Source organism: Anolis carolinensis, chromosome 3 (genome assembly GCF_035594765.1).
Source record: "Anolis carolinensis isolate JA03-04 chromosome 3, rAnoCar3.1.pri, whole genome shotgun sequence".
Classification (NCBI taxonomy): Eukaryota; Metazoa; Chordata; class Lepidosauria; order Squamata; family Dactyloidae; genus Anolis; species Anolis carolinensis.
This window is the reverse complement of record NC_085843.1, coordinates 113487031-113500865: the sequence shown is the minus strand read 5'-3', so window position 1 is coordinate 113500865 and position 13835 is coordinate 113487031. Positions and strand designations below refer to the sequence as shown.

The following is a 13835-nucleotide window of genomic DNA, read 5'->3' as shown; positions in this document are numbered from 1 at the left end:
CCAACCTCCTTGTAACCTGGTTACTTCTAGGTTTTATAGCAAGTGTTGAAGGGCCCTGAGCAGTTTTGTGCTAAGTAACCCCAAACTCCTCTCCAATGGAAATAGGAGCTTTAGAGGAGCTACCTTTTGTCAACCAAGCACCTGAACTTCCATCCCTGAAAATAGTTACTATATTTTGTGACTCAGGGCATGTCAATATGTCAGCTCACCACAGCCGCTCCTGAATGAACACACAAGACTCTCTGTGATATCACCAGAAACTTTTACTGTAGGAAACATGAACATCAGAAAAGCCAAGAATGGGAGGCTCCGGCCAACCCTCCTTTATATACCCTCCCCCTCATTTGAACAGTCTCTTCCCGCTCAGTAAAACCCCGCGCAAATTCCCCGCCAAGTCCATCAGCCGTTTCTCCTCCGAGTCCTGGGACGCAGGTGTCTTATCAATGTCAGTGACCCTGAAACTCAGAGCCACATCCAGGCTCTAGTAGCAGGGTTCTGACATGGCGTCCTCCTCCCCTTCGTCCTGGAAGGAAAAGATTAAACACAACTATTGTTCTCCGCTGTCCAGAGTTCCTTTATACTTTTTTAACAGGCTGCAATGGAATACCGGGTGTACCTTTCCTAGGTCCTTTGGTAGCCTCAGCTCATAGGTCACTTCGTTTATTCTTTTTGCTACCCTGAATGGCCCTATATAGCGTGGAGCCAATTTCTTGGATGGGAACCCCAATTTCAGGTTTTTTGTGCTCAGCCAAACCAGATCTCCTTCGCCCAATTTGTCCCCCTCTCGGCGCCTACGATCCGCAAAGAGCTTGTACTTCTTTTGTGTTTCCCGCAATGCCTCTACCACGGTTCGCCACCCTTGCTTGATTTTGGCCGGCCATTCCTCGTCGGTCTGGCCCTCCCCTTCCTTCCACTCGGGTAGCCTGGGGAAAGGTGCCACCTCCTGTCCATATACTATTTCGAATGGGGCACGACCTGTGGCCGAATGTACGGCCCCGTTAAAAGCCATCTCAGCGAACGGAAGAAGGTCCGCCCAATCATCCTGTCTATAATTGGTGTACATCCTTAAGAATTGGCACAGTGTCTGTTGGGTACGTTCGACCCCCCCGTTGGTCGCGGGATGAAAGGCCGAGCTCAGGTTCCTTTCTGCTCCTAACAGCTGTAAGAATTTTCCCCAAAATTTTGCAGTAAATTGGACTCCCCGGTCACTAATTATCTTGTCGGGACACCCATGTAGGCGATATACGTGCTTCACATACAAATCAGCAAGTTTTTCAGCTGAAGGAAGTTTTGGCAGAGCCACAAAGTGTGCCTGTTTTGAGAATAAGTCCAATATTGTCCAAATGTATCTGTGGCCTCTGCTGGGGGGTAGTTCGCCTACAAAATCCATGGCTACGCATTCCCATGGCCTCATGGGCTCTACCACCTTCTGCAATAGCCCCTGGGGCTTCCCCGGTGGTGTTTTTCCCTCTGCGCATAATTCACACTGCGTGACGTACCCCCTGGCGTCTTTCCTCATTCCGGGCCACCAGCATTGTTTGGCCAACAGTTTAATAGTCCTGGTGGGGCCTAGATGACCCGCACCCTTGTTATCATGGTACTTCCTTAACATTTCTCGTCTTAAACATTCAGGAATATACAATTTCTTATTTACAAACACCAAATCCCCACACAATTCTCCCTTTTCTTTGTTTGTTTGTAACCATTTGTCCATTCCATACGCTCGCTTCAACTCTTCCTCCCATATTTCTCCTCCCCCCGTGGAAATGGCAGTACGTTTGTTTTCTTTGGCCGCTTGTGCTCGAGTTAGTACTGCCAGGCCCCATTGCTTATCAAGAAAAATACTCCCTTCAGATTCCTGAATTCCTCCCCCGTGCTGAGGCATCCGAGAGAGAGCGTCAGCGAGTATATTGTGTTTCCCCTGGAAGAATCTGAGTCTGAAATCAAAACGGCTGAAATATTGGGCCCATCTAATTTGCTTCGCTGATAGTTTACGAGGGGATCTTAGATACTGTAAATTTCTATGGTCAGTCCACACCTCAAACGGTGTTCCACTTCCTTCCAGGAAGTGTCTCCAGCACTCTAGTGCTTTTAGAATCGCTAAGGCTTCTCTCTCCCAAATCGGCCAGTTTTTTTCTGTATCACTAAACTTTTTTGACAGATAGCCACATGGCTTCAGGTTCCCCCCCTCGTCTTTCTGTAGCAGAACTGCCCCATATGCCCGGTCTGACGCATCGCAATGTAATACAAAGGCTTTAGACATATCAGGGTGCTGTAGGACAGGCTCCTCCGTAAAACGCTTTTTAAGGGCTTCGAAAGCTTCCTGGCATTCTATTGTCCAGGTCAGTTTGGCCCCTGGGGCCTTCACTTTGGCTGTTTCTCCCCTGCCTTTAGTCTTTAACAAATCCGTTAATGGCAAAGTGAGGCGCGCAAAGTCCTTGATAAATGTTCTATAGAAGTTTGCGAACCCTAGGAAGGATTGCAGCTGCTTCCGTGTTTTGGGGGCTTCCCACCCCCTCACGTCTTCTACCTTCGCAGGGTCCATCGCCACTCCCTGGGAGGAAATCCTATACCCCAGAAAGTCTATCTGGTCTTTATTGAACTCGCACTTGGCAAGCTTCGCATACAGTTTTGCTTCTCTCAACTTTTGCAGGACTTCCCTGACTAGTTCTACGTGTTGCTCCTTAGTCCGAGATACTAACAATATGTCATCTAAAAAAACAAAGACTCCCTTGTACAACAATGGATGCAACACTTCGTTGATTAATTGCATGAACGCGGCGCCTCCGCCGCACAAACCGAAAGGGAGCACACGATAATTGAATAATCCGAATGCACAGGAGAAGGCCGTCTTCCACCTGTCCTCTGGTTTAATCTGCAATTTATGGTATGCTTCAATTAAGTCCAATTTAGTGAATATCTGTCCCTCCGATAACTGGGCGATCAAGTCCTTCACTAAAGGTAGGGGGTATTTATTTCCAGAACTGATTGCATTCAGGCCCCTGTAGTCAATGCAGAGCCTCAGCGTTTGGTCCTTTTTGCGCCTGAACAACACAGGCGCCCCTAGAGGGGAATTTGAAGGCTCTATGAAACCCCTCGCTAGGTTTTTATCAATGTATTTTCTCAGTTCCTCCTTTTCCCTAGCCGACATTGGGTATATTTTTGCCTTAGGAAGCTCTGCTCCTGGGACTAGCTCTATCTTCACTTCAACTCTCCGCTTCGGTGGGAAACTGTCTGCTTCCTTCTCATCAAATACGTCCACAAAATCCCGATACTCCGGGGGTAATTTATCTGCCAGTTCTGCTATCCTGATAGAGTCTTCCTCCCCCCTTTTCCCCGGCTCTCTCTCCACTTCCTGGCTCCCTTCTTCCAACTTCATCCTGAAGATCATGCTCTTATCCTCCCAGTTGATTTGCGGGTTGGCCTGCCCCAGCCATGGCATGCCTAGTATAACATTATAGCTGGCTATTTGTGATATCACAAATGACACCTTTCCTTCCCAACTCCCTATCTTACACTTTACATCTTCGGCACTGTACTTAGCTAAGGATCCCGATGCTGTGGATCCGTCCAACTGCGAAAAAGCTATTGGGGATTCTAGGTTCGTTCTTTCGCATCCCAATCCCTCGGCTAATTCAGGGGAGATGATGTTCCTGGAACATCCACAATCCACAAATGCTTTGCAGGTTGCTTGTTTGCTGCCACTTTCCAGCTGAATGGGGACCACTATCATGGCTTTGTCCTGACTTACCAACCCCCCCGAGTGGTGCCTCATCGGTGGTTCTTCCTCGGCGCGTTTCCCTGCCACGGCTCTTGGTTTGGGCGGGCCTCCGCCTTCCCCTTTTCTCTGCCAGCACTCGGCAGCCCTGTGGCCCAAACGGCCGCACACGAAGCAGCCCCTCCTGCTGGTGCTCACGTTCCCTGGCGGCTCCGTTCTCCTCCCGGCTGGGGTTGATCCCTCCTTCCGGCTCCCCTCTTTCATCTGCGGCCGCTGCTGTAGCCCTCCTCGGTGCCTCCTCGCCTGGGCCAGCGATGTCTCGACGCGCCCCGCCAGCTGAATCCATCCGCGCAGTGTGTCAGGCTCATCACGATGCACCGCCCAGGAGAGGATCTCCCGCCTGAGCCCCTCTTTGAAGAGTTCTATCTTTGTCACTGCAGACCATTCCGGCACCTTTTCAGCGAGGCATTGGAACTCCTCCGCATACTCAGATACCGACCTCTGCCCCTGGGAGACGGTCTTCAACTCCTCCCTCGCCCGGATCTTGGCTTAGTGTCAGCTCACCACAGCCGCTCCTCCACAACAGATCTCTCTCTTCCCCAATTTTTAATTCAACCTCTGTTTAAGATTATAAAGTGTACAAAAAGGAGTTTTAGATAGTTCTAATTGCTCTCCATTTGCGCTTCCCTTGAACCACCTGTGTGTCTGTTTGACGGCCCGATCAGCTGATCAGCTGATTTGGGCTTTTTAAAAGTGCACATGCACTGCAGCAGCCTACACAGAAGGAACACACGTGTTTTGCATGACTGCAGGTCATGCAAAGGTGCACTTTTTTTGAGCCGAATCAGGTCATAAGCACACCTTTTTAACATGTGCTTTTTAGCTCTTAACCAGATCCCTCCTGCACTTTAGCTAAATGTTGTTTAGCCAACCTCCTTGTAACCTGGTTACTTCTAGGTTTTATAGCAAGTGTTGAAGGGCCCTGAGCAGTTTTGTGCTAAGTAACCCCAAACTCCTCTCCAATGGAAATAGGAGCTTTAGAGGAGCTACCTTTTGTCAACCAAGCACCTGAACTTCCATCCCTGAAAATAGTTACTATATTTTGTGACTCAGGGCATGTCAATACATATTGGAACTATCCAGTGCAAAGGGCTCCAGAACTGTTGGGACGCATGTCAAGAACATCCCTGGAGCCCTTTGGCCATTTACATAGCGGAACAGTCCAAGGACGCATACAGTGACACAGTGGCCTGAATCCCAAGGCTTGCTGAAGATGTTGCATTTCTGGTCACATGGTTCAGCAACAGAAATAACATTACCCAAAATGGGAAGTCTCCAGCAAGCCCCTGGAAGGCAGTGGCAGTGTTCCTATTGATGATGTGTACTACGGATCTGGCTGAATCTAGTCCAGTGGTTCTTAACCTGAGGGTCCCCAAATGTTTTGGCCTTCAACTCCTAGAAACCCAAACAGCTGGTAAACTGGCTGGGATTTCTGGGCACCCACAGGTTGAGAACCCCTGATCTAGTCCAATCCATTTGTCAATAGCTCCAAAACTAGAGTAAATTCTGTGTGCTGCTGTTACAGATGAACATCAACTCTAGCTATATATCATGTGGACTCCCTGCAGCAGTTCAGCAGTAAGTACACTTTAATTTGGCCATGTAGACATAGCCTCGGTGTATGAGTAACAGAGGGAAAAGGGAAGAGAGATGGAGTTTACACATGTTTTCCCCGCAAAACACAGATGACTGTCTAATGTGGCTTTGAAGCAGAGTGTATATATGCTATAACAAGTCCATTAAAATGTCAGCATTGCAGTGAGCAGTGGCTCATATAGCTTGCCCTAATCTACCCTCTTCTGCCCTTTTCATGTTACATTTTCTGTAACCACTGGAGTCCCCCCCCCCTTCATTTGAAAGTCTGATTTGTAGTCCTGAACCACTCCAGTGAACCAGGTCATGAAGAGACAGAAAACTATTATTAGGAACATGTTTATTTATAACAAGCAGTTTAACATTGAGCAACAAGACATGACAGGCCAAGCGATTTTGAAGGTTTATTGTATGCCTGGGTGAATTGTGAGGCACGAGATGGAGTGCAGAGGCTTTTACACTGCCCGCCAGACCACCCTGCAAAATGCAAGAAGCTTTCAGAAATATTCTGCCATTAATATCACCTACTGCTGTTCCTTTTTTGCAAGCAAAACTAGAAAAAGTTTGGATTCAGTGTCATGGACAACACAGCATTGGTCTCTGAAGGCTGCACTTATTTCTGCTGAATTCACACTTCACTCTTGTAGATCTGCACTTAGACAATCACAAGTTTGCACACACAGGTCATGGATTCATAAGCATGGGTTTAATGCTGAGGGATTGTGAGAGAGACATGACAAGGAGTTTACACTGACCCTACTGACCTTTAGAAGGGAAAGGTCAAGCACTATCTCCAGGGTTGATACACTTTCTGCCTTTAAGTGTGGTGCTGTCAGTGTTGTTCCTGTGGTTGTTACTCCTCCTTTTACCAATCTGAGACTCAAGGCAGTTTACAAAGGTAAAATAGATACAATCAATCAATCAATACATTGTACATTTTAAAGAACAACAAATATGACTGGTGTAGTATGCGGAATGTCTCCCCATCCTGGGGGAATTAGCCTGACAAAACATCAAAGTCTTCACTGCCTATGAAAGGTCAGCAAGGAGAATGTCTCTCTAATCTCTTTAGGAAGGGAGTTCTAGAGCCTGGGAACAGCCACCAAAAAGGCCCTTTTGTGTTCACGTCAGATGTACCTGCGAAGGTGATAGAACAGTGAAGACAGTCTTCAACATGATATGCATAGCAGCTGATATTAGACTGGATCATCATTGGTACAACTCTGGAAGAAATGGTTCAGCCCCCCACCCAACCCCATGGCTCAGGGCCTCAATGTTGCTGTTAATGCCCTCTGTACAAACATGCATATACATTATTTACACACAAAAACTTCTTGTTGTGGTTTTTATATGGAAAGAAGAATTGTAGATCCCTCTTTCTCCCTCCTCACTAAGACCCCTTCCACACTGCCCCTATATCCCAGGATCTGATCCTAGATTATCTACTTATCCCAGATTGTCTGGCTGTGGAGACTCAGATAATCCAGTTTAAATTAGATAATCTGGGATCAGATCCTGGAATATAGGGGCAGAGCGGAAGGGGCCTAAAAGATGGTACCATTTGACACCCCACAAGGTCTTTAGCCTTCTCTGCCAAAATGTACTGCTACCTCACCAAACTAAAACTCCCAAGTTTCTTGAGCATGGAGCCATGGCTGTTAAAGCAGTGTCGTATTGCATTAATTCTACAGTGTAGAATAGATGCATCCTTTGAGAGAGGTGAGACTGGCATCTACTGAGCACAGGTATGCCAAGATTTCTACCTTTAGCAATGCACTCAGTGAAGGCATCAGTGGTTGTGTAAAATGCACTCTCCTCACAGGTCTTTGTGGAATGTATTTTTGGAAGCAACTTAGGTTAGAAGTGATGTGATTTAAGAAATGGTTGCAGCCAACACCTATGACAAGTATTTTTAAAGAGTCAATTGATATATTGTTTGCTCATGTTAAGCCATATTTAAATACCTCAAAGCAATTGATTCTGATTGATCCCAGAATAACATTAATTTCTGTTGCTTGTTTTACAGGCATGCTGGTTTTCTTCCCTTGAATAACAGCTGAAACTGAAATAAAAATAGCAAGGTGAAAAGACCGAGAAGCAAACATACTGACGTTCTATTGCTTTTTAATAGGAATATATTTTCATAACCTGTTAAGATTATGATTCCAATATGGTTAAACATTCGTGCAGAGCAGTAAAAATGCAGAAGACTAGGGGTTTATGTGAGCAGAGGTAAAAAGAAATTAAACAAGACAAAATATCCAGCCTCCCTTTCCCTTTAAAAAGTCATGCGCATAAAATAAGCATCAGAGACATCAAATAAAATAGCAAAAATATGTTTACTCACAATCTTGTATGATGATGGTCATACAGGCAAAAAACATCTTAGTTCCAAAGAAAAACAGTTCAGGAAACTACATATCTCTTAACAGACAGGAACATCAGCATGGCATGGTCAGGAGCGAAGAGGAAGAGACAGGAAGAGGCATCTGTACATCACTTCCTGTGTGTCCCCAGAAAGGATACACTCATTTCCCATTTCATATGCAAAACCCTTAAATGGTGTCATCAACTCTGGAATGCAGCTTGGCTCAGGTTACTAAGCAACAGACATAACTACATAAACCATCCCACATTGAAAATGCATGCATGATTGCTTAGATAACCCAACACTTTTTCAACTGGCTTTGTTTCAATTTTCACTTCTCAGCACAGTTCATTTTCTGTGTTGAAAAAATGTCGTCGTCCCCCCCCCCAATAATTAGACCCTCTACCTATTGGGAATTGGCTGGATGAGACCTGTTAGGATCACAACCCATCGGGTATAGATTATGACCTGTTAGGATCACAACCTAATGGGATATCAGAGTTTACTTGGTAAAGGATGATCGCTGGGCATGTAGATATTTTGTTTCTATTAGATGCTTTCAACAGACAATGATGCAAGTAGACTTCTTTTAAAGTAACAAGATTGTTTACTGATGGCTTCATGTATTTAAAGAAACAGGCACATTTCTTTGTCAGGTGAAAAACTTCAGAACGTTTAGAGAGTATCTTAAACTTATAAACTTTAACAGTCTCTTCATAAACTATATTGCTTTATACAGCTCTGTTGTATAGTCTACTTTCAAAGAAAACACAAGCCTCAACAGTTCTAACTCCCAACTGCCTCTCCACTCTAACAGACTTCTATACTCAAGCAACTCAAGGCTCAACCAGCTTCTCTAACGGTCATCCTTTTAAAACTGAACATTCTAAACCATCACTGAGTCAGTCACATGACCTGCAGTCCCACCCACTGCTGTAGGTAATAGCAGAGACCCCCGCTTTTAAATTCATCTGACCTGCGGCGGGGAGTTCCACAGATCCGGATCGCCTGCAAAGTGGGAGAATGTCCAGACCGCAACAATTTATTATTAAATTTTCTTTTCATTGCTTTCCCCAGTCCTGACACTGTAACTAATCCTTGAATAAAAAGGTATCCTTTCCTGTAACCTGAAATCCTCTCCAGTAGTTATTTTGTATCCTTTCTTGACTCCCTCGCATGAAATCCTCCCTCCTTCCTCCATTAACCTCACCGCGTTCTCCTTGCCATATAACAACATGGCGAACGGAACAAATTGAACCATAACTTTCTCAAAAATATTCCAAGCATGCCTATCTTTCATATTTAACACTTTTAAAGACTCCTGCTTCCGGGACAACCAACAGCGCCAGGATTGGTCCATTCTAAAACTTCGAAACTGTTGACTGTCAAAAAGCCGGTTCCAATTGCTCTTTGCAGCCCCGTGCCGCTTCTCGGCTCCCGCGGCTGGCAGGATGCCTTTTCAGGGACGCAAGTTTCTCCCAGGGCTACTGGTAGGGGGCTGCCATTCCCTGGGAGAGAAATGTAGTTTCTTCAAGGACCAGCTGCAATCCCCAAAATGGCAAAGACTCCCAGGCGGACTTCTTCGGTTCATTCATTCATTTTTATGAATGAACAGGATTCCTCATTCATATACTCTTGTTGGACTCCCAAGGACAGAAAGCAACCTGAGCTGCTTATGGACTTTTCATGAATTGTATGCTTATATGTTTATGAAATATTGGAATCAATTCTTTATTAACTGTTTAGCCAGATGTAACTTGGTCTGTGGGTTCCCTGGAAGACCCCCAGACTCATATATTTCCCTTTTATATATGTTATATTACAGAAAAACCTGGGTTTTCTTCCTTCCCTCTAAAACCAGAGGGAATCTGAATTCTCTCCTTGTTCTTAGATAAACCACGATATGGCTGAATTGCCAAATTGCCCACCCCCAGCATGCATTTTCATTCATAACTCACTCAATTTTGCACCAAGAATCACCCCAATTCATATTTATGACTAAAATCGCTTAATCTTTAAAATACAACCAACAAAGATCATTTTTGACCATTCTTTCTCTGATAATTAGCTGATTGTCAAACTGTGTTCCTTGCCTAAATAGCCTCCCGCTTTGCGCTATTAGCGCAGGAATGGAAAATAAGCTATAAATGTTAATATTTAGTACTTTTTTCGGTAATTTTGGGTGGAAATGGATAAGATATGATTCTCTATATTCCCTAGTATGTTTTAATTAATGAAGGCATAGCCTGAACTCTAGCTGACCCCAAAAATTCCTGCCTTCTCTCATCCTAGATTCTGGGCTTCACACACAAAAAAGTATAAACTGTCACCATAAAGATTTAATCTATGTTACATCTGCATGGCCCATAGCAAGAGATTGAAACACCTCAGTTCGGAGCAGTCCCTGGGGTGATAAAATCTCATATGGTAATGTTGATCACAATCCCATCCTGGATCCCTGGGGAGCCAAAGGAAGACTCCCCACTGGTCCTGCCACCATAATCCCATAGTGTCAATATTAACTGACATCTCCGCCACACCACAGGTGTTCATGAACTGTGTACGTGCGTAAAGGATCCTGGACATCCCAAATGACCCTATTCAAAAACAGCAATAATCTTAAGATTATCTTGGAAGGCGCTAGCCTCGGGTAATCGCTTTGCATAAGATAACCCCAATGATTCATTCACCAGAACCCATTGTCTAGCTGACTCCCGCCTTCCCCAACCTGATTGGCCCTGGCAGAGGCGAAGGTTGTTCCTCATTGGCCGAGGCGCGGGGCAGAGAACCAAGCTCCCTCCCGCCCTCGACCTATCAGAAGCCAGATTGGGCAGAGGGACAGGGCGGGAGATTCAAGCAGACTTCAAACTTAGAAATGTATAAAATGGCTTTATTTTCAATGTATCGTTACATCTTGCATGTCAATCTATCACTGCATGATGTCCTTTTCAGCTGAATCGCTTTAATAAACACTTTGACGGTTTTTCCTTCAACTTGGCAGAGCTTTTCCTTTCGGTCTCAGGTAAATTATATTCTGGTTTATTTCCTACTTTTCGGTCGGCTCACCAAGGTTCGTTCCCTCTTCTGGGAGACGGATTGGATCTCCCTCACAGGGCAGATCCCTGCTAAATCGCGGTCTTGATAACATAGGTATATAGAGATAAGGTAACTGCAAACTAAGTTGACATCTACTTCTGGGTATAAATCAGCACAACACAAAACAATCGAACATCAAATAGAGTAGGCTTGAGAAGGTTCTTTCCTCCAACACGACCACTATCATTCTTTTTTGTTTGGCTGTCCTGCTTTATTCAGTTTGTAAGTCTGAAGATAGGAAACTAGTATCAAATCAACAATTTGTAAATTACTCTGAGAGCATTTGTGGTTGAAGAACAGGGTATAAATACTGTAAACAAACAAGTAAGCAAATATTGTTTCTTTTATGTCCCAGTCTCTCATCTCCAGTCTCAGAGGTCACCCTAATCCCCCTACCCCCTATTAATTGCTTTCTCAGGTTGGCCACAAAATTCATTTTTTCTGAATTAATTTTGCCCCAAACCTATACTCCAAGGGGGGGGGGCAGTTTTTCCACACATATCTGTCCTCTATATTGCAGCCCTATAACAAAAATTATCTGAAAATAAATTTGATTCCTCGCCTATATAGTTCTCTTTTAGCTACCATATTCCATTAGTCTCTTTTCCAAACAGCACAGGGAGTAATAAAGGGTTGAATTGGGCTGTGTAATAGACGAAAGCAGTAAAAAGGCAGTAAGAAAACAGAGTAGCAGTAGTTGCCTATCTCAATGATTTTTTTAAAAATTTAGACTCTTCTTTCTATCCATTTTTTCCCCACCCAGATTCTACTTTTGATATTTTCCCTTTGTCCTTGAACTTCTTGATCTACCAGGTGAAGTTTTCATTGTTATGACTGATGTCACAAACCACTGCCCTTCCTATATCATTCGAAACTTTCATTCTATTTCTTTTAGGATCCAAAATATTCCGGATCAATTTTAGACCACATATTTGGCCCATACTTCATCTGAGATATGTCTGTACATTATAATACATGCTTGTCCTCAATTATGTATCATGCAATTTCATGTGCTATCTCTTGTGTGTGGGCTTCATTTGTTTTGTCATCAGGTTTTACTTTCATGCCTGATTGCCAGGGCACAAATCTCTGAAGAAAATCATGTTAATTTCAAGGAGTGTTTTGGAAAGAACACGCTACAGGAAGAAATACATGTTAACATCAGGGAATACACATCACTCTTAATGTCTAGTTGGACCCTTAATCAATTGTAACCAAAGGCCCTTAAGGACCAAAGGCACCTAGCCAACATCATCATCAAATATTTCTGCTTCTCTGATACTAAAGCAGTTCTCCTAATCATTATCAGAATATTTACAAAGCAACATATGTGTGAATTATATTCCAAAAACATATGTGTGGATTATATTCCTATTAATATTTAAAATATTTTAGGGCATTACAATATACATTGTACTAGATTTTGGGATGAATCAAAAGAAACTTACATTTTAAAATAATGTTATTTAGAATCAGCTACACCTGCATACTGTTTGGATCAACACACACGTCTATACCTAAATTCCTAGAGATACAGTATATGACAATTTCCCATTCACAGCCAATGTGACTATGGATTTTTCTCATGATTTGCCTTGGTCCTCTCATTAGTTGGAGACTGCTATGAAATATTTAAAGATCTGTTAGTAACTGCCAAGGATAATGCTTGTGCAATACAAAATCTCTGTCCAAATTTAATCCATGCTGAATATTCTAGACAGCAAGTTAAAAAGCTATTCCTATGTTGACAGAGGCCAGAATCCCTTTGAGGATTTACATATACATAAATATCATAGTTAAATGCTATGCAGTGAATACTGTCCCAGTCTCCCAAGTTCCCACAAACTGGGAAGCCATCACTAAGATGAACTAGTCATTTGTTGATTGGGAAGCAGGGAGCCAGGTAATTAAGGCATTTATCACATCACACTGTTATGCCTGTTTATACATTCAAAAACTGCCTCAGCTGTATTTGTAATGACAGTAAATTGTTGATAAAGGTAAAGATAAAGGTTTCCCCTGGCGTTAAGTCCAGTTGTGACCGACTCTGGGGGTTGGTGCTCATCTCCATTTCTAAGCCGAAGCGTTGTCCATAGACACCTCCAAGGTCATGTGGCTGGCATGACTGCATGGAGCGCCGTTACCTTCCCGCCGGAGCGGTACCTATTGATCTACTCCCATTTGCATGTTTTCAAACTGCTAGGTTGGCAGGAGCTGGGGCTAACAGTGGGCGCTCATTATGTTCGAGAGATTTGAACCTGGGACCTTTTGGTCCGCAAGTTCAGCAGCTCAGCACTTTAACACACTGTGCCACCAGGGGCCCCAAATTGTTGATACTGCGTATCATATCCTTGCTGAAGATTTCTTTGGAAGCCCCCAAGGAAAGGACAGCCAACCCGCACTGGACCTATTAATAATTCTCACATCTGCACTCAAAGTAGCTCCTGGATCATAGCCAGGAAATGAAGTTATTAATGGATTGCTTTCAGTATGAAAAAAATCACATTCCTGATAGCTATACAGCACAACAACACCATGAGAACTCATACAATGTTGTGTGATAAATCTAAAATCAAAGCAGGACCAAGCCACTGCTATGATGGTAGAACAGAGTGATGCATCAAAGATCTAACATTCCCAACCACTACAAAGACCTAGAAAATTGATTTCTTTAAATCCAGTTTCTGCCTCCTGCAGAATTCTGGGGCTTGTAGTATAGGGAGGGGCTTTTAAACAGCTCAGCCAGGCAGGTTCTGGGCCTCACTAAACTATAAACCCCAGAATTCTGCAGAAGGCAGGAACTGGATTTAAAGTAGGTCCATGCTCTGGTGTGATGAGGCTGTAAAAGTGATCTCCAGAGCTGGTAAACTGGCTGGGGTTTCTGGGAGTTGTAGGCGAAAACTCTTGGGGACCCACAGGTTGCGAAGCACTGCTCTAGAGGGACAGGCAGGTGCAGGACTTGTCACAATTTGCTTGCATAAGGAAGAGTGGGCCCACCAA

The 13835-nt window shown here is 44.1% G+C and overlaps 1 long non-coding RNA gene across 1 annotated transcript; it reads right to left on the bottom strand.

Annotated features, from left to right (window-relative positions):
• Nucleotides 1–5694: 5694 nt before the first annotated feature.
• Nucleotides 5695–8098, bottom strand: LOC103280909 (uncharacterized). The gene is made up of 3 exons (XR_507519.2): nt 7719–8098; nt 7336–7433; nt 5695–6508 (listed from the first exon to the last, which is right to left on the bottom strand). It is a non-coding gene; the product is annotated as an uncharacterized LOC103280909 (long non-coding RNA).
• Nucleotides 8099–13835: the final 5737 nt, after the last annotated feature.